The following is a 27,274-nucleotide window of genomic DNA, read 5'->3' as shown; positions in this document are numbered from 1 at the left end:
GGCCTGACCTTAATTCAATCACATGAGCTCAACAAGCCTCAGTTTCCCTATTGCCAAGAGCCGACTTCATGGGCATGCGTGCTTTTGTGTGCTCAGAAGGCCCCACGCCTGGGTTAATACTCTACCGATGTCTTCTTGAAATTGTTTTCTTTGAACTTGTGTTTTGTCAGCTGAAGTCCCATGGGACAATGGAGCATGTATGTTAGTAGAGGAGGTTTGTGTAACATGTGTGTCCACTGTTCCTTGCTGCCCCATTGACATATAGGGTTCACGATGCCCCACAGGCACAGAATTCCAGTGGACCCTCCGTGGGGGAGACATCAGTGAGACTCAAAGCCAGGACAAGGAAAGCACCTCCCATCTACAGCTGAGTCCCTGGGGCACTGGCAGCCTGAGAAGCTATGCTTTCCACTGGGACCAGAGCTTGCTTGGGATGCCAAAAGGGGGCGTGGCACTTTAAGAAACAAAGAACCAGGGAACCCTAGAGATCCTTTCTTACTCAAGTTACTTTCCTGTATTTGCCAACCACTCATACTGAAAATGAGGACATGGAAGGAAAGGGAAAGATAAGACAAACCATACTTCCTTTCCTTCCAATCCTTCCTTATTCATCAGTGAACCAAAACTAATGAGTATTTTAAAAAGTGTGCTTATCAAGAAGTAAAATGAAAACATGTGAGTTAGTCCCATGCAGTGTTTTCATTGTGCTGGTAGGAATGAAATACATACGTGTGTGTGAGCTACAAAATACAAATTGCATGACTTCAGTGATTCTGCGCATAAGTTAAAAGCTCTGAATTTTTGTTTAAAACCAGCATTGTTGCAATCACGGGGCCGGCCCCATGGCGTAGTGGTTGAGTTCATGTGTTCTGCTTTGGTGGCCCAGGGTTTGGGGCTTTGGATCCCTTGTGTAGACCTATACAATGCTTGTCAAGCCATGCTATGATGGAGTCCCACATACAAATTAGAGGAAGATTGACACAGATGTTAGCTCAGGGGCAATCTTCCTCACCAATGAATAAATAAATAAAATAAAACTAGCATTGCACATTATAAAAAGAAGAGTAAAATTCGTGCTAATAACTTAACATTTTAATTTTTCTTTACCTAGAATAACATTAAATAGCAAGTAAAAAAGACTGTAACATGCGAAAAGACCTCAGAAGAAAGAAGTTTCATATTTTAGTATGTTTATTGGCATTTTTTTGCCAATTTTGTTTTTAAACAAGAGGCCATATATTTTCTTTTTTTTATTGGGCCTTGCAAATTATACAGCTGGCCCCACTCCTGGTACAAATAGGGGATCAGGTTAGAAGATTCCCCTTGAATTATTCACAGTTCCATGACTTTTAGTTACTAAATATCTCATACAACTTGCACGAAATGCTCATTATTTCAAGTTTAAACACAAATGTAGACAAGGAACAAGTCTTACATTCAGCCCCACACATTCTGGATTCTTCTCTACCCTCAACCCCACATCCCGTGGATCCCTAATTCTGATTCATTCTCTCCTGTCATAGCTTTCCAAGCCAACCACTCGTTTCCATGCCCCTGCCACTGCCTGGGATAAAGCCACCATTATTTCACCAGGAACTATGTCAACACCCTCCTGATGGGTCTCTCTGCTTCCAGTCTTGCCCTGTTGACTCCATACCCGGCTGGCAAAATGATGTCTTAAAATGTAACTGTGATCATGTCTCCTGCCCCTCCCCATGCTTAAAATCCTCCCACAGGGGCCCCCAGGGGCCACAGCGGTTAAGTTCGCATGTTCCACTTTGGAGGTCCAGGGTTCGCTGGTTTGGATCCTGGGTGTGGACCTACACAGTGCTTGTCGGGCCATGCTGTGGCAGGCGTCCCACATATAAAGTAGAGGAAGATGGGCGCGGATGTCGGCTCAGGGCCCCCCTTCCTCAGCAAAAAGAGGAGCATTGGTGGCAGATGTTATCTCAGGGCTAATCTTCCTCAAAAAAAAAACATCCTTCCATGGCTCCCATTGCCTGTAGGGCATGGGAATCAAACACCCCCATGTGGCAAACAGCCCAGATTGATCTGGCCTCGGACACCACTTCCTCTACTTCCTCCGCAGGCAGTCCTGCCTGCCCCTTCCACACCTCTCCATGACCTCCTGCCATCCTGAAACAGCTGCTACTCTCAGAAGGAAGCTGACTCACTCAGACCCTTGGGCTTTTGCACATGCATATGCAGCTACATGGCTTCCCTTTTGCCTGATCAGCTTTGAGCTAGCCTTCTGAATTCAGATCAGACCTTGCCTCCTCCAGGAAGTCTTCCTTGGTTTCTCACTGAGTAAGGAGAATAACCCATGTGTTCCAATAGCATCTTGAACATCCCAGCTAATCATTTGCCCATTACAGTGAAATGACAGATATATGTTCTCTCCCTAGAACTTGAGCTCACGGAGAGCAGAGATTTTGTCTCATTAATTATTGGAATCTGAGCTAATAGTAGAAAGTCTTAGTAGCTGAATATCAGTTGAATTCCTTTCTTCTATCTCCACCTGGCTTCTCTTCTCAATTTTCCTTTCTTCTATCTTTACCCGCTTTCTCTTCCTAATTTTCCTTTCTTCTATCTCCATCTGCTTTCTCTTCTCAATTTTCTTTTAACAAGAATGCCTCAATGGAATGAACAAGGACAAAAATGTGCAGGCATTTTTAGGGATGAATGAATTCAATGGACCCGCTCCTGCCTTCAGAGCTCACCATCGAGCAAGAGGGAGAGAAATAAGCAGTGATGTTTCTGCGTACCTTTTCCTGAGCCATTAAACATCTGGGGCAACGAATCCTGCTTGGGGGGGAGTCAGAAAGATTCGCTTCCAGCACAGACCTTCCAAGGATGCACAGAGAAGCCCACAGTAGGCATCGGGCACAGAGGAGGTGCAACCTGTTGACAAGCAGTTAAAAGTCACCAATGGTCTCTCCTGAAGCCACGTGATGTGGCTGACAGTGTGGCCTGAGTGAGCCACCGTCTCATCGTTTTGCATTAAACAATTGCTTCCTTATCTTGCAGGGCCTTGCATTATAGTCCATTTGCCTCGGGAACATTTTTCATTTTCCTTCCCAGTCCTTATTTATTTCAGGCAATTCATCTTTTCTCTCGGTGCCCTTTGCTGCCACCTAGTTAATTGCTTGTTGCTCAAAGTTTTTCATGTTCAAGTTGACTTTTTTATTTGGTACTCAGGAAGTACAGTTTTTTAAATTGTGGTAAAATATATTAGAAATATGGCTTTTCTTTTCTTACCTTTTCTTCCCCTCCTCAGGAAAATGTTGAAGGGAAATAAGCATAGGGTGGGGATTTCTCGTGCTATTCACGGGGTTGTAAAAGGGAGGGGCCGTCCTCTGTGGTTTGCCTCCTGCTGCTCACATGTTGGGTCCCAAGCTCTGGAGCTTCCCAGGTGTCACCTGAAATGGGCCAGCCCCGTACTCAAGGAGGGCAAGGAGAGATGGAGAGGAGCACACCACTCTAGCCCGCCAGGTGGTGGTTTTTAATGAGCAAGGAAACTTAGGAGGTTTGTCTTGGGCAGCTGCAAGACGAGTAGTTTTCCACACCAGCCTGCCAAAATCTTCAAGTTTATAAGGAGGTCTTAAGTGGGTTCAGTCACATACACGGTCCAGACGGTCTCAACACCACATCACCACCTCAAGGCTGTGTCCTTGGGGCAGCTTCTGGGAGTGGGGAAGGCAAGTGGAACACACATTCCCAGGACCAGGACGGGGTGAGGAGCCTCCGATTGCCCGGGTCCAGCTCATGGGTCAACTGGCGGTCACGTCCTCCCCACAACCTCCCCCAACACCACAGGCCAGGACTTTGGGTGTGTTCATACTCAGATCTGGAGGGAAATAGACTCAGCCCCTGCTTTATCTTGTTTTGGGTCTTTGAAGGTCCCAAATTATTTAATGTGATGTCATAAGTTGCATCTGAAAATGGAACAATCTGGAAAAAAGACTATTTGAAAAGTTGCCTTATCATCATGTTCAGAGAATTGGATAATCTGAGACTGAGAGGGGCCCTACAGCCTCCAGTCCCTCATCCCACCAGAAGCTTCAGCTCTCCCTCTGCCTGGAATCCTTGCTTGACCTGCTCTTAAAAGGTCAGGCCTCAGCCCCAAGGCCCCTCCTCAGGGACGTTGCCCTGTGCATCCTCACCGGATCCACCCCAAACCCTGCTCCAGCTGAATGCTGCACCACGGCTCGTATCCCTGCTTAGAATCCTATATGTATTTGTTACAGTGCTTATTTCTGGTTTCCCCCCAAAAATAAGTTCTGCAAATTTCACAAAAGCAGAGACTTTGTTTTGCTGCCCACTTTAACTCCAGGGTAGACACTCAGAAATATATGGTGCGTAAGAACATGAAAGAATGATGTCTTAGGCAGAATTTAGCGTGAGAAAACACATGTGAAAATGACAGTGATATTGATAATAGCAAACTAATACTCCTTTTAAAAACCATGATTTATTATCTATCAACTAAGTCTCAGGCATTATAATAGATTTTTGTGTGTCATCTGTTTTAAGCTTCATAACGATCCTATGAGTTTCATATCACTATTATTCCCAGTGTACAGAAAGAAACTGATGCTTCTGGCAGTTAACACAGATAGGAAGTGATGGATGTGGAATATAACCCAAGCCTGACTCCAGTGCCCCACCCCTCACCTCGACATTAGACCCAGTTGCTGCTGCCTGCCCGCCATTTCTTACAGAGTGTGACCTGAATTCTGTACCTTAGAGCAACCCAAACAAGTTCCAAGGCAGAGCTCCCAGAACTGTCTGCTACAAAGGGGACATTTCACTGTAAAATAATATGTCTGAATGTTCTCTATCAAGTACCCTCTAAAAGTACAAACGTCATCAGAACGGGGTTTGTGGGGAGGAAGCACTGAGGAGACAAAGCCAAATGAACTTCCCCCTTTCAAGGGCAGCCTGCCCACCCCCTGTCTGCCCTGGGGAGGTCAGGACTGGTTTGGCAAGTTTCCTAGCACCATCACATTTGAGAGAGAGTAACGATGATGATGACAGTAAGTTGCAATAATAATGATAATGGTACAGTTTTGACTTGTTGTATAATGTTAAGTGCTTTATGTGTCTTCTTTCGATTAATTCTCAGGACAGCCCTGGGAGGTAGACATTCTCAGCTCCACATCAGAATGGTCCAGCAAGCTCCGAGATGTTATGTAACTAGGCTACGCCACCCAGCTGCAGGAGACAGTGCCTGCATTCAAACTCTTTGCCGACCTCTCCAGGGCCTGCGATGCTTCAATTACTCCACTCTCCCAATGCACATTATGTCCTTTATTAACATTTTTAAAAATTATCTTTCGTTTTATGCAAAACTGTGAGCACAGTTCTTTCTTCCATTCCTCTGTTTAATATAAAATAATGACCCTTAAACTCTGCCAAACAATAAGAGAAAAATTCAAGTGAATTAAAAAAAAAAAAAAAAAGGAAAGTGGTGGTAGGAGGGAAAACCACAGAACCGTTTGTTCGTATGCCCAATTCTTATGTGTGAATGTTAATGTAAGAGACCCCGCCATAGGAACATGGCCTGACCCTGACCCATGACCTCCACCGCTGCCTAAAATTTGTTGGAAAGTTCAGCTTCTGCACTTCTCACACATGGCTTCCTAAAGAGAAACAGAAGTTACATGTCTTCTTACTGGGTTTATTTTTTCCACTGAATGCGCCTCTGAGTGCGTCTTTTATAGGTTCGTTGAGGTATAATGGATACACAAAGAACTGCACCCACTTAATGATGAGTTTGGACAGATGCAAACACCCGTGCTACCATCACGACAGTCAAGGTAATGGATGTATCCAACACTTCTCGAAGTTCCCTGTGTCCCTCTGTTTCGTATTTGTTGTGGAAAGCACAATCCACAGAGATCTACCCACTTAATTTTGAAGTGCAAAATACAGTGTTGTCGCTGTAGACACTGTGGTGTATGGTAGGTCTCCGGAATTTAGTCATCCGACATAACTGAGACTTCATACTCATTGAACAACTCCCCCAGCCCCCTCCCCCAGGAGGAGGGAGAGAACCACCATTCTGCTCCCTGCTCCTACGACTCTGGCTATTTTGGATTCCTCATCTAAGTGGAGTCATGCAGTCTCATCCTTCCGTGGCTGGCTTATTTCACTCGGCATAATGTGCTCTAGGCTCATCCAGTTCTCACAAATGTCAGGATTTCTTTCTTTTTCAAGGCTGGATTCTCATAATTGCCAGATTTCAGGGTTATTATTTTTATTCAGTCCAGTTGTCTGGTGAAATTCTCCACCTTGTCATGTATTTTCTTGAACATAATAATTACCCCTCTTTAAAGACCTTGTCTGGCTATTTCCATAACGAAGTCATCAGGGTCTGTTCCTATAGTCTTCCTTTTCCCTTTGGATGCTGTTTCTTGACATGCCTGGTGATGTTTTAAAATAACTGTCTGACGTTGCATAGCGGGAATGCTGTAGAGACTATGAGGATGTCACCGTCTGCTAGGTAGACAGAGTGGGGTCAAATCACGCCAATCCTATCGGGGGCTGAGATTTCTCTGTAAGCTTGTGAGGCTATTTCAGCCTGGATTCATCCCAACTCATGGGTTTCAGCTGATAACCCAGTGACTTTACTAGGACCCATCCTCTTTTGTGGCTGTGAATTCCAAGTTTTGTCTTCTCAGCGTCTTGAGATTATGTCCAACATTATCCCATTTTTCAGTGGCTTTTTGCTGAACTTTGCAGACCTTTGCCCAGCTCACTTTTAGAACATCAGTGATCTTTGAGAAACCAGCCAAGTGTGGGCCTTCTTCTCTGGGCCCAGCTTCTCACAGGAGCTTGGATCCTAAGTCCTGGCTGCCTTGACAGCCCCAAACTCCATTTTCCCTTTAATCTCTCCTGTCCCATAAGATTCCCATTCTGCTGGCTTCTCTGCCTTCAAGCGGCAGCCCTCTGCCAGTTCTTTTATGTGGGATTCTCATATGCTTACTCTGAAGTATGAATCAGCAAATGCACCGAGGGAAAAGTAGGTACAGAATATGGGCTGGCTTTCCTCCATTTCCCTTCTCTCAAGAATCTTGCTGTTCAGATCCTAAATGCTGCCATAGCTATCTGACAGCTTCAAACAGATCTCTCAGCACTTCATTCAGCTCTTCTATTTGCTCCTGGTGTTTGCCCCGCTCCAGTTCCAGCCCCTCCATCATGGCTGGAAGCAGAAGTCCTCAAGGGAGATTTCCACCCAAGAGGCGGCATTTCTGATGAACTATAGAAATGGAACTGATAGGTCATTTGGCAGCTCCAGAAAAGGAGCTACAACAGGCGGGTTGTAGGAGGAGTAAAATCATAAACTAAGGAGAGAAGAAATGGTGAGGACTGAGCCAGGAACTGAACAGCTCAGAATGGTGGGAGAAGATGTGCTTCACGGTGATAGCTGTAAGGAGTGGGAAATAAGACTGGAAGGGTGGTTGGGTCGTCAATGTTGCAGGACGTTGAATAACAAAGCAGACTTTGGGCTTTCCTTTGGGACAATGGTTCAAGCCTGAAAGCCATTCTCTGGCCAGTGTGCCTCTTTTCCAGGAGAACCAGCTCAGAGCTCACAAGGGAGCCTCCACCTTGAGTCTCCAGCATCCAGGGACTTGCAGGTTCACAAAGATGATTTCAACAGCCCACGGGCGGTGAGAGTGGGGTGGGGGCATGGTTTTTCTCAGAGTGGCGCTCACATTAGGCAATCACACAGGAGTGGGTGAGTGAACCAAATGCCACTTTATTAAATTATAGGGAGAAGTGGCCCTGACACACTAGCAGACTCACGCTGGCATGTTGAATCCCATTCTCTCCCTGTAGGCAGACCTATCAAAAGCCATAAAAATATTGGGAACCTTTGAATCAATCCACAGAAGTAGAATTACAAATTCAGGAAGATAATCAGAGATATGCACACAAATATTTACAGGCACAAATGTTTCTTCCAGTGTAATTTCTAAGTGACTCTGGAACCAATTAAAATGCCCCACAGTGGGAGAAGTGGTAAAATAAATTGTGGTATAATCAAATAATGGAGTAGCGTTCAATGATTTACATTTATGTTTGGTAAAATAAGTAATGATATATAAAATGCAGACAATATATTCATTTTACAAAGCAGATTGAAAATGTACCTATCATCATTGAGTGTGTGTGCGTGTGTGTGTGGAGAGAGGGACTGGAGAAAAACACCCTACATTTCTAACATTATTTATCCCAGGGTGGTGGGCCTTGTATTTGAGTTTTGAGTTTTCTGCTTCTCCACAGTGACCATATATTACGTTTGTATTTATATGAAGTATATGCTATGTGTTTACACTTTATAATATGTATGTTTACATATTACATATTGAAATATGACATAAGGACACTAAAAATGTTTGACACAGCAGAGCATCTCAGAAAAAACCTTTAAAGTCAGGTAGACCTTGTTTAAATCAAGACTCTGCCAAGTTCGAACTCTCAAATCTTAGATTAAAAAAAGGCAGTTTACCTTTGAGCTCTGTTTATTTGACATGGAGACTAATGAGAACAACCTCCCACAATTTCTGTGAGATAAAACTAAAACGTAAGGCATCTAGCTCACCATTAGTCCTCAAATAAAAGAGGTATTTTATTATTGTTAGAGAATAATAATAATATTCCAGTTTCGTCCATGCAGGGTCTTCTGCTGACGTGATTTAGTGACTTGGAGCAAAAGGATGCTGATTGGACGGCCCAGCCTCAGGGCATGAGGCTGCGGGGTGGGGGTGGGGGGGCGGGGGTGGTCCTCAGAGAGAGGGCGCCTGGGCCCTGGGCAGCACCGGCCACACCATTTGCCTCTAGGACTCTCTTTTTTCTGTGTTTACGTGGACCAACCTCTCCAGCTCTAGCAAGGTCTTTCCTGTGTATGTTCGTGACTTCAGTCAGGGCGTGGACAGCCATCCTTTCTCCTGATGAAAAGGAAGGTCTCTGTTCTCATCCATTCTTCTCTTTTCTCTTCGTTCATGGGGACAACTCCCCAAGGACCACAGATACTACCTAATCACCAGATTCAAAACACAGAAACTCAAACATGGCACCACCTCTGAAGGGCCCTGCATGTTAAGCACGTATTGTTTCAAGTACCGGCAGGAGATGCTGGAGGGGAACACTAGTCCTCACTGACACTCTCTTGCAGTGGGCATTTTTAAAGCAATGTTTAAATTCAAGCTCTGCCTGCTCTTAGCTGTATGATTTGGGGTGAGTCACTTCCTCTCGCTGGGCCTCGGCCAAATATCAGAGCTCCCCACCTGGGAGGGCCTTTATGCATCATCTTGTCCAAACTCCTCATTTTGTCAGATGAACAATCACTCCGCCCCCAGCCCAATCACTCTGTGGTCCCATTGATCCATCTCGGCCCACCCTCACGCCTCCTCCAGAGAAGCGGAGGCTGGAATGATGGAAGAGAGCATCACAGGCCGGGAGAGGCAGCCGGTGACTCATGGCATGGAGGGGGCCTCCTTAGCTAAATAATCTATCAGAGTTGCTATATGAGGAGGAAATTCAATTGCATGGAGTCTGATGCCTCAAGGAATTGTATTTCTGATTTTAGTTCTCTGTTATCCACATTTGCTTGGCTAACTTCAGAGATGACTATCATGTACTGGTCTCTACTCTATGCTAAGCAAATGCATGCTAATGCTTTATATCTAAATCTTATGCCAACATTTCAAGAACATTAATGCTATCATTTCAAGGATGAGGATATTGTAGTTTGGAGATTAGATTTAGAGATGATCAGCCATCACACAGCTGGTGAATGGGGTACAAAATGCAATTGATGATTATTATTAAAATCAGAAGCTGGCAAGCTTATGAAATCCCATTCTTTTCCTTTCACAAGTGAGGAAACCGAGGTTTAGAGGTGATAACAGGACCAAGGCTCACACAGCTGAATAGTAGTTCTTGGATTCAGCTCTCTTGTCTCTCAGATCCAGGATGCTGCCTCTCCTTGACATCCTTCATCATTTGCTCCGAGACTACTCTTAAAGCCTGTGTCATGGGGCTGCCTCTGCCCCTCATTTTGGAAACTAGCCTCCTCTCCTGCGTTCAGTGGTGTCTACAGATCTGGGCATATCCATCCATAAATATGAAGCTTCTTGTGGAAATTTTCCTGAATGGCAGGATGAGAGAGTGCCCCCAAAGAGACACTGGCAGCCTGAGCTGGCGAGTGGAAGGGGAGAGGAAGAGGGTGTGGATCCAGACGGCCTTGGGGAGAGTGAGGAGCAAGAGGAAGGCTGCTCTTCTGAGTGCTTGCAAAGCAAGTTCCAGGTTGCGTTTCTTGTTTTTTTCTCATCCTGTTATTTTTGGTCACCTTCCTTCCCCTCATCACCTGTCTTTGGGAGCTATTCTCTGTCCTCCTAGTTCCTGAATAGAGAGCTTAGAACCCTCGTGTGAGATTTGCCATAGCTTAGGTCAGACTCCATGCCAGATTATAGTGGCTGTGTATTCAGAGTGAATGGGCATACAGTAGGTGCCTAACAAAAGCAGTACTAAGAGGAAAATTTATAGCCACAAACACCTAAATTCAGAAAGAAGAAAGATCTCAAATAAACAACCTAACTTTACACTTTAAGGAACTAGAAAAAGAAAAACAAAGCCCAAAGTTAGCTGAAGAAAGGAAATAATAAAGATTAGAGCAGAAATAAATGAAACGGAGACTACAAAAATAGGAAAGATAAATGAAACTAAAAGCTGGGGCTTATTTAATGATAAGGAAAAATGACAAACTTTTAGCTAAACCAAGAAAAAAAGAGAGAAGACTTAGCAAAATTAGAAATGAAAGAGGAGACATTACAACTGATGCCACAGAAATACAAAGGGTCATAAGACCCCACTCCAAGAATAGAATTGTGGGGGCAGGGAGTGGCAATTGTTTTTGTGGGTATAAATTTCCTGTCTGTAATGAGTACAAAGATGAATAAGTTCTAGAGATCTGTTGTACAACGGAGTACCTGTAGTTAACAATATTGTGTACTCTAAAATATGTTAAGAGGGTAGATCTCATATTAAGTTCTTTTGCCAAAACAAAAACAGAAACTCACAGAAGAACACAAGGAAATTTTTGGAGGTGATGGATAGGTTTAGTACTTTGGTTGTGGTGATGGTATCACAGGTCCCACCTCAAGACGCATACATTGTGCACATACAGGTGTGTGCAATTTTTGTACACCGAGTATACCTCGATAAAGTAAATATTTGAATAAATTAGCAAGAGAATGACAGTCCTGACTCCCATACATCCAGATTGCGAACTGAGGGTGGTCACAGGACCAAAAGCAGCTCGATTCAGTAGAAAGACCACAGGCTCTGGCACCAAACGGACTTGACTTCAAATGCTGGTGTTGAGTCGTTTTAGTGCCTTAACTGTTTCGAATCTCAGGTTCTTCTTCTCTATAAGAGTAATAATAGTTCCTACCTATATGGTTTTTGGGAGGATTAAAGTGTTTGGCACAGTGCTTGACATCAAGCAAGCACTCAAAACATGTTAGCTCATATTTCTAGTGTTACTGTTAATACAATTTCCAATATTATGCAGATGATGACAAGGACAAAATCTGGTCAATGGTCCTGGCCTGAGGTGGCTAAGCCCATCAGAGGGGCAGGGATAGGGGCTGGGGGCTGCAACGGCCTGCAGGAGACCCTTTCCAGATGTTTAGTCTTTGATCTTCAGAAATATGATCAAATAAGCCAAGGATGGATATTGGTGTAAGGCTGCCTGCCTTACGGGAGCAGCTGAGTCATTCTGGTTCACAGCCATGTGGAGGGTGGATTTCACCAGGATATGCAGTCTATGAGTAGAAAAAGACGTGGGCTTGTTTTGTTGTCTTTTCTAAATTGTGCTGTTTCCACTGAGTTCTATTTCAGAGGATCCTGAGAGACCCTTTGTTCCGGAGAACAGAGCCAGACTTGGTGGAGGAATCTGGATTGGACGCTGCACCGTCGCCTCTTCCTGGGCCTGCAGCGCCCTCTAGTGGCTTGGAGCCCAAAGTCCTCGCCAAGTTTCCTCTGCGCAGGTGTTCCTGCCTGAGGGGTGCGCCTGACATTTCCACTACCCTCTGGGCTGTTCTGCTTCCCTTGGGAACCTGGGACTCCCGGAAAGAAGGACAAGGGGAGCCCTTCCGTCGTGTTCAAATGTGGGCCAGTAATGGATCTCAGCTGTGCCGCTAACTTGCTGGATAATCTGCAATTGTTTTCCTAGCCTCTTTGGGTCTCAGATTCCTCACAATGGCGTTGTGAGATTAAAGAGGACAGATAATGCAAGCACAAGCACCCTGAGCATGTTCTGGCATCCAGTAGACTCACATGAAAAAATGAGTTACCTTGACTTTAATACTTTGCTTTATCTGTTAGATGAAATTGCTAATGTCCAGGAAAAAAGTGAGGCATCATTCTTTCAATAGATGTTGGCGTCACAGGTCTCTAAACCTATATCCTGTCCCCCAGGAGCTCATAAACCCAACTGAGAGAAGGAACTATTCAAGAAAATAACTTTAAGATGGTTGCGTGAAAGTTCCTCTGAGCTAGTTAGGCTGTGTTCTCATTTTTGTCCCATCCTTGCTTCACAGATAGAAAAGGAGTTCATGGTTCGAATAACCATACCCTGTCCAGAGGGTACATCCAGGAGGGAGGTGGCAACAGTCACATGAACAAAGTACCTGAGGGGTTAACTAGCATTCTGGGAAGTCTGCTTCACTGCAAAAAGAACAATTAGAAAATGAAATTAAGTATGCCATAGTCTTTGACGCAGTATTACACTCCCAAGAAATTATTCTAAGCAAATAATTTAGAAAAAAATTTTAAAGAAATTAAAATCATGTGCAAAATATTGTCATTACTAGGACTTTGTGAAGAACACAAGATGGAAATAATCTAATGGTAAATAGAATTCTATCAGTCAGATGGACTATTATGCAACTATATAAAATTAGAATTAGGAAGACACTAAAAGGCGGAGATATGTATGCAATTAAATACAAACGTAAAAGCAGAATATAAATTTGCACACGTTTTTACCTAAAAAGGATGTATACACAATGAAAGAAATAAGGATATCATGATTCGGGATTTTAATGTTTTGTGTTAACATTATAAAAAGTGAAAACCATACTTTTATATAAAGATATATAGATTTTATGTAAAATATCTTAATCCTAATACAAAATGAGTCGTTTTAGGATACAATGTATTCTCAATTGTGTAAGAGTGAGGACAAAATGGGACGTGATTTCAGAATGGTGCGAGATCGCTTCTGGGTTGGGTGATTTGAGCCGACATCTCAGAGTGGTGACACATGTAGGAGTAATGAAAGTAGGAAAGCTTTAATCGTCACTGGAGACAGAAGAGCCCAGGGAGTAGGAACACAGACTTTGGGGCCAAAATGCCCAGATTCGAATCTGCGCCCATCTTGCTGTTCAACGTTGGGCAAGCTATTTGAAGCCTTGTGACTCAGTGTCCTCACTGGTATAGTTAGAGAAGAATAGGACCTGTCAAAGTTTTCTTGTGAAGGTTAGCTCACATTTGGAAAGAGTTTAGAATAGTATATAGAGTTAGCACTTTTGATAACTTATCTCCATCATCATTGTAGTTAGAGTTGAGTGAGAGGTAAGAGGGGAGCTTTTAGCCAGAAACTGGAAAAGGCATGGGAGCAGGATGGTGTTAGTTTCTGAGCAGTCCCAATTTCCCTGGAGTAGAGAGTAATATAATGCTATGGGGCAAGGCTGTGGAGGGGTTTAAGTATGTGAGTGGATGCTGGATTTTATCCCATAGGGGCCTTTGAGACTCACAGGGAAGACATGCGGACAAGCAGGCAACACATCCCATAAAGACGTGCGTGTGCCAGCGATCAAACACTCAGAGATTTGGTTGGGAACAGCCTTACCAAGAAGTCATTTCTTCAGCATCTTCACTGAAATGCATAGAGCAATAAATAAAACCTCACATGGATTTTATGCTCCAGTTTCACGCTTGTGACAGTAGAAAAAGTTCAGCAAGCAAATAAAAGAAATTCAGCTGAATTTTATTGAGTTTGTTGACTCAGCAGCAGACAAAATTTTGGATTGCGCAGCCATAAGTTCATTGTATTTTATGGTTTTCTTCCATTTTTACTGAGGTCATAAACCTGACAGGAGATGAATGTGGTCAAAGAGGAGTCTGAGCTGAAATGATAGCCGTGGCTGTCCTGTGTCCCAGAGGGTGTTACTTTCCTACTGAATGCTCCAAAACAGACTGTTGATGCCCAGGGCAGCGGGAAAGGTGCATGAGTGTTCCACAACAGGCGCCGATGCTCACCGTAACGGCTCACCACGCAGGTGAGGGCCGCTTAGGTTATGGGGAACGAAACGCTCAAAGTAGATGGTTGTGCAAGACACAGGTTCATAGCCATCAACTGAGGGTGTGTGGGGCCACCACCAGGCCCTCAGTCAAGTCTGGTTCTAGGCCTGTTTGTTCTAAATCCAGGTCCCCTGAGGTCCCTAAAACTTATCTTTCCACTTCCCAAGTGTTGCTTCCATGTCTTCAAGTCATCAGAAGCAAAGAAGGATTCTTCCCCCTCTGCTGTGGACTTTGAGGCAGGAGCCCTTTCAGAGGTCAGGTGACCCCAGTTCAGCTATTGGCATAAGCGGAAGACAGGGACTGAAAAGCACTGTCGTGCCCCCGGCTCAGCCCCACCAAACAGCCACTCCTCACAGAGGGTGAGAGTCCCGATTTCATATGGCACCAGATGCCTTTAAAATTTTTTCATGCTAAGTGGTTGTAGCAGGAGGGCAAAGGTGAGTTATAATCTCTGGACGTATCATCGACTGGACAAATAGTATCTCCTATGTGCCAAATCTTTGTTAGATGTTGCGTAGACCAAGAAAGATAAGTTCTGTTAATTGGTTGGTATGGTGAACTCAACACTCTGCACCTGAAGTTAAAAAAAAAAACAAAACACAAAAAGGACTTGATCCTAGTTCTTGCCTGAAGGACCTTCTGGTCTAGAAGAGGTAACAGACAGTGACTTGCAATTTAATGAACTCAATGGGGTGAGTGCTCTGACAGCCCTCTCAGTAACCTCTGCGGGGGCCCAGAGCAAGGGCACCTACATCCCCTGGGGAAGAAGGTGCGAGCCCAGAGTGCTTTCTGGAAGAGACAACATTTGAGCTCAGCAGGATTTAGCTCAGGGTTTCTCAATTTTAGCATTATTGACATTTTTGGCTGGATAAATCCTTGTTGTGGGGGACTGTCCTGTGCATTGTAGGATGTTTATCAGCATCCCTGGCCTCTACCCAGTTGTGAAAGTCCAAAATGTCTCCAGACATTGCCAAATGTCCCTTGGAGGGGACACACTCTCACCTTCTGTTAAGAGTTGCTGATCGAGGTAAATGAAGGCAAGTGGGGAAGAGTCTGGAAGCCATAGCTTCAGCTTTATTTGTAGTTCTTAGGGAGTCCTGGTGAGGCTTTTAACAGAAGAATTGTGTTTTAGAGAGGTCATCCTGCTGCCGTGTGGCTCATAGGCAGAGGCAGTAGCTAGTGGTAATGTTCTACTCAACTCAGCTTCTAGTTAGAGATGTTGGGCCAGCTACTGGTCTGATCCTGCCCCAGATAACTTACCTACAAAACCGCCACAGTGAGGCTTTGGGTCTTCCCGCAGGTCCTGCTTAACTAGATGCACTTTGTGGGGTCAATGTCTCTGATTTCAACGTGACGTGGGCTTCCTCTTACAGTGTGAGCAAAGAGACTTTGAACCAGAACCTGAATCTCTCTCTGATGTTTTTCAAAGTGAGGCTCTGTTTGAAATTCTGGGTTCAAAGTAGTTTTGGAGCCAGAAGTAGACAGTGGAGGTCATCTGGTCCGTTAGGATGTGGGTGAGCTGTGAAGAGAAGAGAGGGGCTCAGATAAGTGTTTTCCCCCGAGATCCTCTGACCCTCAGCAGTGAATGGGCTCCAGACACTAGAAAAGGATTTCCTACTGCCGTGGGGTAAGGACACGGGTAAGACAGATGGTGTGGAATGGACAACTGGCGTGTATTTCATTTCACTCATTCTTTCTGAATGCATACAATGGGACATTAGCAATAGTAGGACAGATGTCTGTGGACCATGAGGACTTGGTTGGCCAAAACTTTGCGTATGGTATGGAATAGTGATTTCTTGCTTAAAGGCAGGCATCACGTGAAAAGAATTATAGCTATTATCTTCCATTGAGCTATTACTGTGTCACTCCTGTCTATCAGCACTGGCATACCCTTTCTCAAGCTCACAACTACTCTCTAGGGAAGATGCAATTTGCCCAAGGCCACATGACTAGCAGGTGACCTGGGTGGGACTGTGACTCTAGATTTCCCACTCTTAACCCTCAAGCTGGCCAATGCTGTTTCTTCTCATCCTTCTGAGATATCTCTTCAAGGTCTGGTGAGATCACTGACATTTAAGGTCATTTTTGAAATACAACCATGATTCCTAGATAAAACATCAGAATCCCCTGCAGGACTTGTTAAAACAGATTGCTGGCCTCCATCCCCAGAATTTCATTCCAGGTGGTGCAGACGCTGCTGGTCCCGGGATTGTAAGCAGCTGGTTTGATGTGTTATATGGCATCTGCATCTGAAGATATGGGTGATATGTGTGTTTGGATAAATCTCAGAAGTCCCACACGCACAGTTTACTCCTGATCCTGGGTGCTCACAACTGGCTTATCAGCGCCCCCGTCTCCTATTCTTAGCCTCTGCATTAATGTGCATTATTCATGGTTATTGAGTTGGATAACTGTGGTTGAAGGCTTTCTATTTTTACAATAATTAAAGGGTTTAGAGGAAAATAAGTTTAGCTGCTTGTGTGCCCTCAAATAGCCTTGCAAGTTGGGGGCAAAATGCTGAGAGGATAAATATGCTGAAGGACACGTTCGAGAAGTTTTGAGTTCGCGGGATCTCGCAGCCACAGGCAGAGCTGGAGTGGGAACATCTGCGTTTTCCGTCCAGCTCGGTCTCTCACTCAGGTGCTTGCCCAGTCTAATGGAACCGGGAAGGAAGGGGAAAAGGAATTGAGCCCCTACCCCTGGGGGCAGTGGGTCTCAGCTTTTCAGCTTCAAGTGCAGGGGCCAGAGAGATGACCTAGACATGCCCAGGACTGAGGCCAGCACAAGGTCACTGGGCATCACGCCCCGCTATGAAGGCCCCTCTGCTTCTGTGTTGGTTGTCAGTGTGGCAACCAGGAGGGCAGAGCAGCCTGAGCCTGTGGCCTCTGAACGCAGTAGGGTTGTTCAAACCTAGCTATGGAACCTGTGAGACCATAACCCCATAAGCCTTGGTTTCCTCATCAGTAAGTTGGTGATTATAATAGTCCCTGCCTCAGAGAGCTAATTTGAGGAGTGAATAAGATAAAGGACTATAACGTGTGGAAATGCTTAGGAACATTAGCTGTATTCGCTATTACCCCAGAGAACTATTGACGTTTGTAGACCCCTAATGGTGTCCTCTGCGCCCCGAGTCAATACCTCTTATTCCCAGAGGCTGGCCCACAGCTGACCATGTCAGAGCTCCTAGGGAGTCACCCTCGAGATTCCTTCTTAATGCCCACAGGTTGAGATATAGAACAGCTTCTCAAACTTTAATGTGCATACAGATCATGTGGGTATCTTGTTAAAATGCCCTCACTGTTCAAAGTATGGTCAACGGACCAGGAGCACTGGCACCAGCTGGGAGCTTGTTAGAACCATAGAATCTCAGGCTCCACCGTTTAACGGCTCCACAGGTGATTTGTATGCACGTTAAAGCTTGAGAAGCCCCGGTTAGGAGGATCCTGTTAGAAAAGAGGCTCAAGCCAGGGTATTTTCGAGGTACAACATTCCTTGGCTCATTGTTTGTCTCATTCTCTTTCTTCCATGATCATTCACTTTATATCTAATAAAACTATTTCTTAGCACTCACTGTCACATTTTATGTATACACTATTTATTTTATATATATCATGATTTTAATCCTTGCAGTGACTCCAGGAAGTAACTATTGCATTCTACAGATGAGCAAACTGAGAATTAGTAACTAGGTGACCTTAGGCAGGTATTGTCACCCAATGGGCGGACCAGGATATGACCCCAGATCTTTCTTCCTGTCAGTGAAGGGCTTTAATGATTTGTTGCTCAACTGTTACTACGTGGGGGGACCTTCCGTCTGCACAAACCACAACCCACATGGCCCATTCTGTATCTTATTCCAAACAGACAAAACAAATTCTAGCATATGTAATTGCATACTCAAAATTAAGTGACTTGAAAAAATTTAATAAGAGTTGATACTAAACTGAGAGAGACCAAAAATTCTTCACCTGGCTGTTTTTTTTCTAGGTCTTGTCCCTGGCGGTGGCTGTGAGTACAATCTCTGGATCCCCAGGTGTTGACAAGTGGGGTGGGTGGTGAATTTCTTTCTTGATGTGAACCCTCCACAGGGGGAGGGGGGAACATTTAGATGGGACCTGGGAACCAGAGGGTGCCTGGAAAGGTCAAGGGTGGATGGAGGAAAGAAGCAAAGTTCTAAATGTGTGTCACAGGTGGCCAGGTGACCCTGGTGGAAAGGCTATGTGAGCCTCTGTTACCTCTGGGATGAAGGGAAGTATTTCCTTATACTTGCACAGCTCTTGTTAGTTTTCAGAGCATTTCACATTCATTGTCTGATTCCATCCTCTTAACAGCCCTATGAGTAAGGCACCTTGGAAATACTGATTTCCGTTTTACACAAGAGGAAGTGGAGCTCAGAACCCTCCCTTAATCACAGTGCCTGATGTCATTGACAATATCACTATCCAAGCAGAGTCTGAAAGCATCACAACCCCCTTGTTACAGGTGTGAACCTGAGATTTGGGAGGTCAAGTGCAACTTGACCCCCACCCCCCAGCTGATCTCTCTTCAGATTCAGAGGGGTTGTGGACTTTTTAAATTGACCACACATGAGTCAGTCAGAAAACACATTAACTGAAAGGTTTGCATTTCAGGTATTTGCCTCTGAGCCACAATCCTGGCCATTAGCAATAACTAATTTGGTCATGTAGCCCCCGCGAGGCCCTGCCCTGTGCTCTCAGCTGAGGCTGTCTGTTCAGACCTGTATCCCACAGGGAGACAGAGCCATGACTCATCCTCTCTGGAAAACAGCTAACATTTTTCACAATGCTTTACGGTCCCCAATAACGTGCACATTCATTATCATTTGAAAGCAATGGTAAACTACATTTTGTTACTGATGAGTCTGAAGCTCAGAGCTTAGGTGACTTACCCAAGGGCACAGAGGTCTGTTAGAGCTCTGTATTGAACACAGTTCTTCTGAATCCGTGTGTGTCTATACCAGGGCTTCTCAAAGGACAGTTCACAAACTGACACCTGTAGAGAATGATTTCAGGTGCTTATTAAACCACTAATTCTTCAGTTCATATAAGATAATACTTAATCAGAATCTCTGGGGTGGGGCCTGGCATCTGCTTTTTAAAAGCTCACCAGCAACCTTCCTTCACTGGATTTTGAGAAACACCCTCAGGACCATTTGTACTTCCTTGAAAAGACACATCCTGTCACATATTTTTCTCTTGAACACTTTTCCTCCTCTCTCAACTCCTTCTCCCAGCAACGACTTCCAGGAAGACTGTTGTCCTTTCTTCTACTTGATTACTTTCTAGTACTTACTGTGCCATTAATGGGTGGCTGGTATGAGATGACTTGTCACCCTGATCTCATTTGAATACCACATGATTGTCTTCGGGGCATCAGCAACCCCAAGCGACAGATGTGATGACCAAGGCTGAGGAAGACCAAGGAGCTTCCACGTACGCGTCACAGCTAGCCAGAGATGGACCGAGCCTGGATTTGATTGCAAAGATCTGAGTCCAAAGTCCAACGTTCTTGAGCTAAACTGCCCCCAGTGACGATACATAACAGTGCTTAGCACACGGTGTACGCTTAAATGATATTTATTGCATGACTCAGTGCAGGGATGCATGAATCACTGCGTATTTGGGCAACTCACTCATTCTCTCCGAGCTTCCTTACCCCATCGTAGAATGTGGGCAGGGTAACCCCTGCAGGGGGGCTGTGAGTAGAAAGTGCTGTGCAGTGTAGACGTTATGCAGTACAGGGTGGCTGCCCTCTAAGGGTCGGTTCCCCTTCATCTGATCCTGTGCTGCATCTGGCTGTTCGGTGGTTAAGCTGAAGAACTGGCAACAGAGATACAGGCGCCTCTCCTGGAGCCAAGAAGCAGGCCTGGGCAAGCCCTGCCTCCTTTATGACCCTCCACCCCAACCCCAGCAGGGGAAGCAGGAGCAAGGACTCCACAGGAGCAAGGATCTACAGGAGCTCACCACAGCAGGTGTTGTTCACCGCTCTCCTGCAGGGGTGGCCCATGCTGGCAGCCTGTGGGCACCTCCCTGGGACGAGCTATGACTCTGTGAGCCAAGCTGTGATGACTGCTTGTCAGAGTATCTCTTGTGTGTCTTTTGCATCACAGGCAAGGAAGGACAAGTACTCCTTATCTCCTGTACTTAGGCCTGGGGGTAGCAGCTCCAAACAGAGCTGCTCAAGGCTCTATTTTGGAGAGTGGAGTCAGGAAACTCCTTAGCAGAGCCCAGCATGAAGGAATGAAGAAGCATTGTGAGGACCCTGGGCGTTGAGGATCTGTAGTGACTTCTGGAAACTTCTCCAATAATGTGGAGGACAGCTTTCCCAGTCCCCAGAGCCACATTTTGAGCATGTCCAGGGTTGGGGCATAAGGGATGTTTCTGCCTCGGTTTTCCATTTGGGCATGGACAAAGCTCTTGACTTTGCTGTGCCTCAATTTGCTCAATTCTCAAAGCAAAATAAGCGGAAGCAGACAGGGTGCAGACCAGAAACTCCCTAAGGTCCTGGGCGTTCCTGGTTCCTGGTTCATAGAAGCAGCCAGGCGGCCGCCGTCACTGCCACCCCATCACTGAAGCCATCCTAAGCTCTCTAGGGGGCACGTTTGCAGTGGTGCTCCTAGTTCTCCATGATGTAAGCTGATCCAACCATGCTTTGCATGAAAGGTTAACTGGAGATCAAATAACAATATTCCAGAAATAGAATTATGTTGCCCTTTTGGTCACCATCAGACAATGAGAATTCTTCTACCCAGCGCTGGGTCATTGAGTTATTTCTTAAAGCTGCCATAACAAATTACCACAAACTGGGTGATTTAAAACAATAAACTTATTGTCCCACAGTTCTGGGGGCTAGAAGTCTGAAATCAAGGCGTTAGCAGGCTTGGTTCCTTCTGGAAGCTCTGAGGAAGACTGTTCCACGACTGTTTCCTAGTTTCTGGTGGTTGCTGTCAATCCTTGGTGGTCCTTAGCTTGTAGATGATCCCCTCCCATCTGTCTCTCTCTCCACATGGCTTTCTTCCTTGTGTATCTCTGTCTGTGTCCATAGTCCCTTCTTCTTATAAGGACACAAGTCATTGAACTAGGACTTTGAACCCTCATTCTCTGAATCTGATAGGATCTCATCTTAACTTCATTACATTTGCAAAGATCCCTTCACAAGCACCAGAGTTAGCACTTGAACATATATTTTTTGATGGACACAATTCAACCCACAACAGTCACTTAGGGAGCAAACTTTAATTGTCTTTCCCAAGGATTCAGGCTGGAGAGAATTCTAGGATTTTTTACCTAGCTTATACAATGTGGATAAATATTTAGAACGTTTTAGTTAGTCTATATGTCATGGATCCTACTGATTTCATAAGAGAGAGCCTATTTGCCATATCTAATATGTTAATTAGAAAGACACTTAGCATTGGTACAAGGTAAAGCTTACCGAGGCCCCACGCCTGCAGGTGTGATTTCTGACTGCAGCTCTGCTTGACCGTTTCTGAGATGCGGTTTCCTGAAGGAAATGATTTCCCCGAGTCACTGTTTAAATGCACCAGCACACACAATTATATCACTTTCTTTATGACAAAATATTGTAAGGGAATTAAAGATGTTAGAACATCAACTGACAGGAACACCTACTTCACCCGGTTGCGAAGATAAAGATGAAGCCATACATCCTATTATCTCTGGTTAACAAATAACCTGAAGACGAGAGCTTAAACAACTCGCTATGGATACACAGTTAATAGACTTTAAAGGGGGAGTTAAAACACAGTCTGCTTACCCAAATCTCTCACTGAACTTTGAGTCGGTTAAGAAGAAATGAGAAGTGACTCTCACTCCGTAGCTGAGGGATCTGGGGTGAGTCCTTTGCCCTCTCTTGGCCATGGTGCCCCTAATGGTGCAAAGATTGAGAAACTCTTTGCTCTGATTGGGTATTTGTAGGATCAATGGGGGTAAAATGCTCTGTGAACTCTAAGCTGGTAGAAAATGCCATCACAACCTCATGGTGTGTCTCTTTCCAGAATGGTCTGCTGTTGTCTTAGCTTTTTCAGCAAGGACTGAGACACGTGTGGAAGATCAGGCATTTAGGTCTAAAATAGTCTCTCTGTAGCTCAAGGAAATGCAAAGAGAGTCATTCTCTCTTAAACATGATCTTCCAGCTGAGTCCGATCATAAGGAGGTGAGGCAGGACTTTTCACAGAACCAAATTTCAGCCAGGAGGCGGGTCTTCCTCTCTGTTTAGTCAGCCCTACATCTTCTCTGAGGAGGAGGATAGTCATTGGAATTTCCAGATGTTTCTCCACGGAATGAAAATTTCCTCTTATCTTCTCATGTAGACTTCCATCAATATATATTTCAGAATTTTTTAGTTACAAGATACAAAACATATTTTAACCATTTTAAAGTTATATAGCTGCATGTTAGATAGTTAAAAACCAGAGAATAATCTATGATACCCTCCCCCCACTACATCATAATGCTCACATTATTTGTATTGCTTTCAGGACATTCTTATATTTCAATTTTTATATAGATAGAAATCATGCTGTACATTTAATTTTGTATCCTGTTTTTTTTCCTGCTTAATCCATGGCATAAGTATTTTTCCATGTTGCTTTAGAGCTTTCTTAACTCATTTAAAATAGTTGCCAGTCCATTAACGTATACACTATGACTTATGTGCCCATTTCCTTGTTATTGATTATTTAAGGCTCTTTCTAGTTTTTCCCATTAAAAATAAGCCTTCAGGGAATGTATTTATACATGGATGTTCCTTTTCTTTCTCAGACATAGAATTATATCCTTAGGCTCAGTTCCCAGAAGTAAATTATTGGATCGAAGAATATGAATATTTCCATGGCTCTGGAAGCACATTGCCAAATTGCTGTCCAAAATAGTCACTACAATAGGAAGGGGTGGGGGACAGTTTTAGCCCAACTCCACCATCTTGCGTTTTTGTTTTCTCCTTTAACCACTGATACCTTAACAAGCAAAAGAACATATTATTTGGATTTCTTTGTGAGATTTGCCATCACAAGTTATATATTTCATCCTAATTATAGTTTCCATGAGTCCTCTGTTCTCCTTTACATGTAGAGACATCTAAGTGGTATTTGGCATCACTGAAGATTCAGGCACAAGGCAGTCTGGGCTGATTGCACAAACGTGGGGTCCACGCAGTAGCAGAGAGATTTGAGCCTCATGGTCTACAGTGAGTAGGATTTGGGGAAACAACCAACTACAGAGGAGCAAGTGGAGAGTTGAGATACAGGGTCCACAGAGTGTGGTGTGCTCACTTATGATTCACATCCAAAATGGGAGAGCGAGCCTGGGAATGAGGAGCTAGCTACTGGCCACTGTCTGAAGGCACAGGCTTGATCTCTGACCTGGGGTGTGTAGCAGGGGCCAAGGCATTCACTCAGTTCGGGTGTGTTTGCTGAACACCTGGCCCTAGCACTCAGTACTGGGCCATGAATGCAGCTGATGTTCCCGAGACACAGGCCCAGCCATCAGGGCCCAACAGGTTAGTGGGAATGACTGACATCCACAAAGGAAATAACACAAATGATTGTAGGGGCCATGTCTGAAGTCTCCAATGCTTAGCACAGTGCTTGTCACAGGGCACACCTTTGCCAAGTAGCAGGTAACTAACAAATAGTTGGATGGTTAACGTGTTCAGTGTTTAATTTGTGGAACCAGACCTATACATCAAGGATAAGGAGGAACCAAAGGTGTTAGGATTTTAGGTAAGAGGCCTGTAATGTGATAGGCACAGCAGGCTTCAGCAGCTCAGGATAGCCCTGAAGGAGATGGCAGCCAAGTGCTGTGGCTGGTAGGACTTCTAGTAGCTGAAGTCACAAGTTCTTCCTTGAAGGAAGAGCTGGGTGGCACCTCCCGGTGTCTAGTACATAATGACAGTTCAAGAAACATTTCTTCTATTTCCCTTCTTGCCTTTCAGCAGGAATTGAGTCTATGCATATATAATTAATTGGCAAAGTCAAGACGTCATCCTGAAGTCCTAAATCAGAGCATGATAGAGCTGGTAGGGATGTTACAGACAACCCAATTAAAACCCCAAGTTTTAGAAATAGGAAACTGAGGCTCAGAAAATTGTGCTGCTCAATGCTCATGAGTCACAAGGAAAACCAGGCTTGTCCATCCCAAGTCTCTTGTCTTTAGCCCTATAATTGTCCTTCTGTTACTCCTCAGAGCATGAAGGGCTAGACTGGCCCCAAAGGTCATCTATCCTCTCAGACTCGTTTACCTGCACTCCTTTGCCAACCTGGGTGTTCCTGAATAGTTCAGGATGTTTATTCTCTACATCTGGCCTCAGAATCTGCAGTGGTCCCAGGGAAGTGCAGATTCTCTCCAGGAGTGGAGAAGCCCAGGAAATGTGTGCAGAACAGCCATGCCATTCATGGTCTGCTGGAAGGGATTTGGCTCAGTGGCCCTGACCACGCATGAGCATCCCCAGGTTAGGAGAGTCCAGTCTGCACCTTGGGAGGCAGGGACCAGGGGTGAAAGGGAGCAATACAGATCAGGATGCTCCAGATCTGGACGTCCCCTCAGCTCTGCAATTAATGTGCTGTGTGATTCAAGGAGATCCATTACCTTCTCTGGACCTCAGTTACCCCATCTATCAGATGAGGAGCCTGTGCCGGATGCTCTCTAAGGCCCCTTCCCAGCTCTGACAGACTATGAGCAGATATTCTTTGGAGACAGTTTTGGTTGCTTGTGCTTCAGCAAGAATGAAGAGTTTATCCTACCTGACGCTATACCTTCCCCAGGGGAAGTGTCCCAGCACAGCTTCAGCAGAGGGAACAGGCTGCCCGTCCAGCCCTGCATCAGCTTCCCCAACAGCATTGCACGGAAGGCGGACTTTTACTTTGCCCTCTTAAGGGTTTTCTCCGACCCTCTTACCCTGGGACTGAGAAATGACAGATCAACAGGAGAAAAGTCAGGCACATTTAATACAGGTTTTCTATGGCATGGAAGCCTTCATGAAGGAAGAAAGACCCAAAGAAATGGCAAAACAAGTGCTTTTTTATTAGGTTGAACAAAGAGGCAATTGTGGAAAACTAACTACACTATGTGGGGAAGCTAAAGGATGATAAGAACTATTTTGATAAGGTTGTTCGTATAGAATCCTTGATAAGAACGTGACTTTCCTTCTGGTATATAGAGGATGTCTTACATGTGGGATTTATCTCCCACTTTTAAGAAAAAGAAGCAAAATCAAGAGTGTTTTCTTCACATCTTCTGTTTTCCAAGTGCCTTTAACTCAAAATAGTCAACATGCCCAAGACATTTTGGGTGGCGGATTCTGAACTCCTCCAGCATTTCAGGAGGTTTGCAGGAAGGGGAGCAGAGTCCAGCTCATGTGTCAGGCTCTTTAAAAAGGTGCAATTCTGTGCAAGATCGGCAATGTTTCTCTTTGGAGCAGGTGATTCTAATCTTCGAGGGACTGTGCAGCATGGCAGGTAGCCCAGGCAACAGCAGGCTTTGCATTAACTGACCAACTGTGAAATACCGTGAAAACTAACTTCATAAACTCTCAAGTGTGGCTGGTACCACAGCAAAGAAACTACTAATTGCTTTGGCTAAAGACTGTAGGCTGTGGGTCTCTGCCCTACCCAGGAAAAAATATTCCTCTCTGGAAAAGCTTTTCTGGTTGGCAAATAGTCAGTGTTACACGCAAGATTTTCCAAGGTTTTCAAGTTCAGGTAATAGGAATCAGGTAATAGGGAGTGTTAGTGAAATGCTAAAAGCATTGGCTTTGGAGTCAGAAGAACTGGACTCCTCCTTACCACTTACTAAGTCTTGGTTTGGACTTTCTACTTAATGTCTCTTGTCCCCCACCTCAAAATTAGGAAGAATACTATTCACCTCTAAGAGATGTTCTGCGGATTAAATTAAATGGATGTGAAAATAAATAACAGTTGGTACCTGGCAGGTGCTCCATAAATATTCAACAAAAAGCAGTCTGAGGTGTGAAGAGACTGCAGTCATGGTCCATCCTATTGATGTGGACGTCCTCATCCTTTCCATTTTGATTTCAACTCTGCATTCTCTTATGTTGTCAGAAGGGCAGTCATCCAAGTAACATTGTTCTCTAAGTCTTAGTAGGGATTTCAAATAACTCTTAATTAGCATTTATTAAACACCTTTTGTTTGCTGAGGAGACAGATTCACTGGTGCATTTATTAAATATTTACTGACCCAAGAAGCTACCATCCTAAATGCTGGGGGTAGAGTCTAATGAGATCTCTGTCTCTTTAGATAGGAGAACCAAGAGATTGTTAACTTGAGATCTCAGATGCTGAATTATGAAATTCTGGATTTTTTTCAGCAAATATTACTTTTATAACTGGCTTGTTGGACAATTTCAAGTGAGGATAACAAAGCCTTTCTTTTTATACCCTACCATTGTTTGGAGCTTGTTGATCAGGGACATGTTTTACTTGATGACATTTGGAGAGCAAGGCAGGCCAATCAAGGTAACCTTGGGTAACACAACTACTTTAAAAACACTTTGGATTAATCCTCAGGCCACCTGGTAAGAGCACAGATTTGTTTTGTTTGTGCGGGATTGTAATTGAGTTGGTGTGGACTCTGCTGATAGAGCTGTCTCAAAGTCATTATCGTAACCACAGGGAATTGTATGGAACTTGAAGCAGAGTCATTGCTCAGCGTATGCTCGTGGAATGAAAATTCCATAGTTGTATTGGAATCAGCCAAAGCAATCCATTTATTTGTCCATTTCTTAAGTGTTCATTGAACCATTCCTGTCTGACAAACCCTCTGGAGGATATAAAATCGAGTCAGATGGGGACTGTGCTCACAGTCTCGTAGAGAAGGCAAGACGCGCGAAGCACAGG

At 44.5% G+C, this 27,274-nt stretch overlaps 1 long non-coding RNA gene across 1 annotated transcript; it reads right to left on the bottom strand.

Annotated features, from left to right (window-relative positions):
• Positions 1-14,041: 14,041 nt before the first annotated feature.
• Positions 14,042-19,843, bottom strand: LOC139085351 (uncharacterized). The gene is made up of 4 exons (XR_011543631.1): positions 19,693-19,843; positions 19,289-19,392; positions 15,637-15,895; positions 14,042-14,950 (listed from the first exon to the last, which is right to left on the bottom strand). It is a non-coding gene; the product is annotated as an uncharacterized lncRNA (long non-coding RNA).
• Positions 19,844-27,274: the final 7,431 nt, after the last annotated feature.

This window comes from Equus przewalskii, chromosome 8 (genome assembly GCF_037783145.1).
Source record: "Equus przewalskii isolate Varuska chromosome 8, EquPr2, whole genome shotgun sequence".
NCBI classification, from domain to species: Eukaryota; Metazoa; Chordata; class Mammalia; order Perissodactyla; family Equidae; genus Equus; species Equus przewalskii.
The sequence above is the reverse complement of the archived record's forward strand: the minus strand, read 5'-3'. Positions and strand labels throughout refer to the sequence as shown.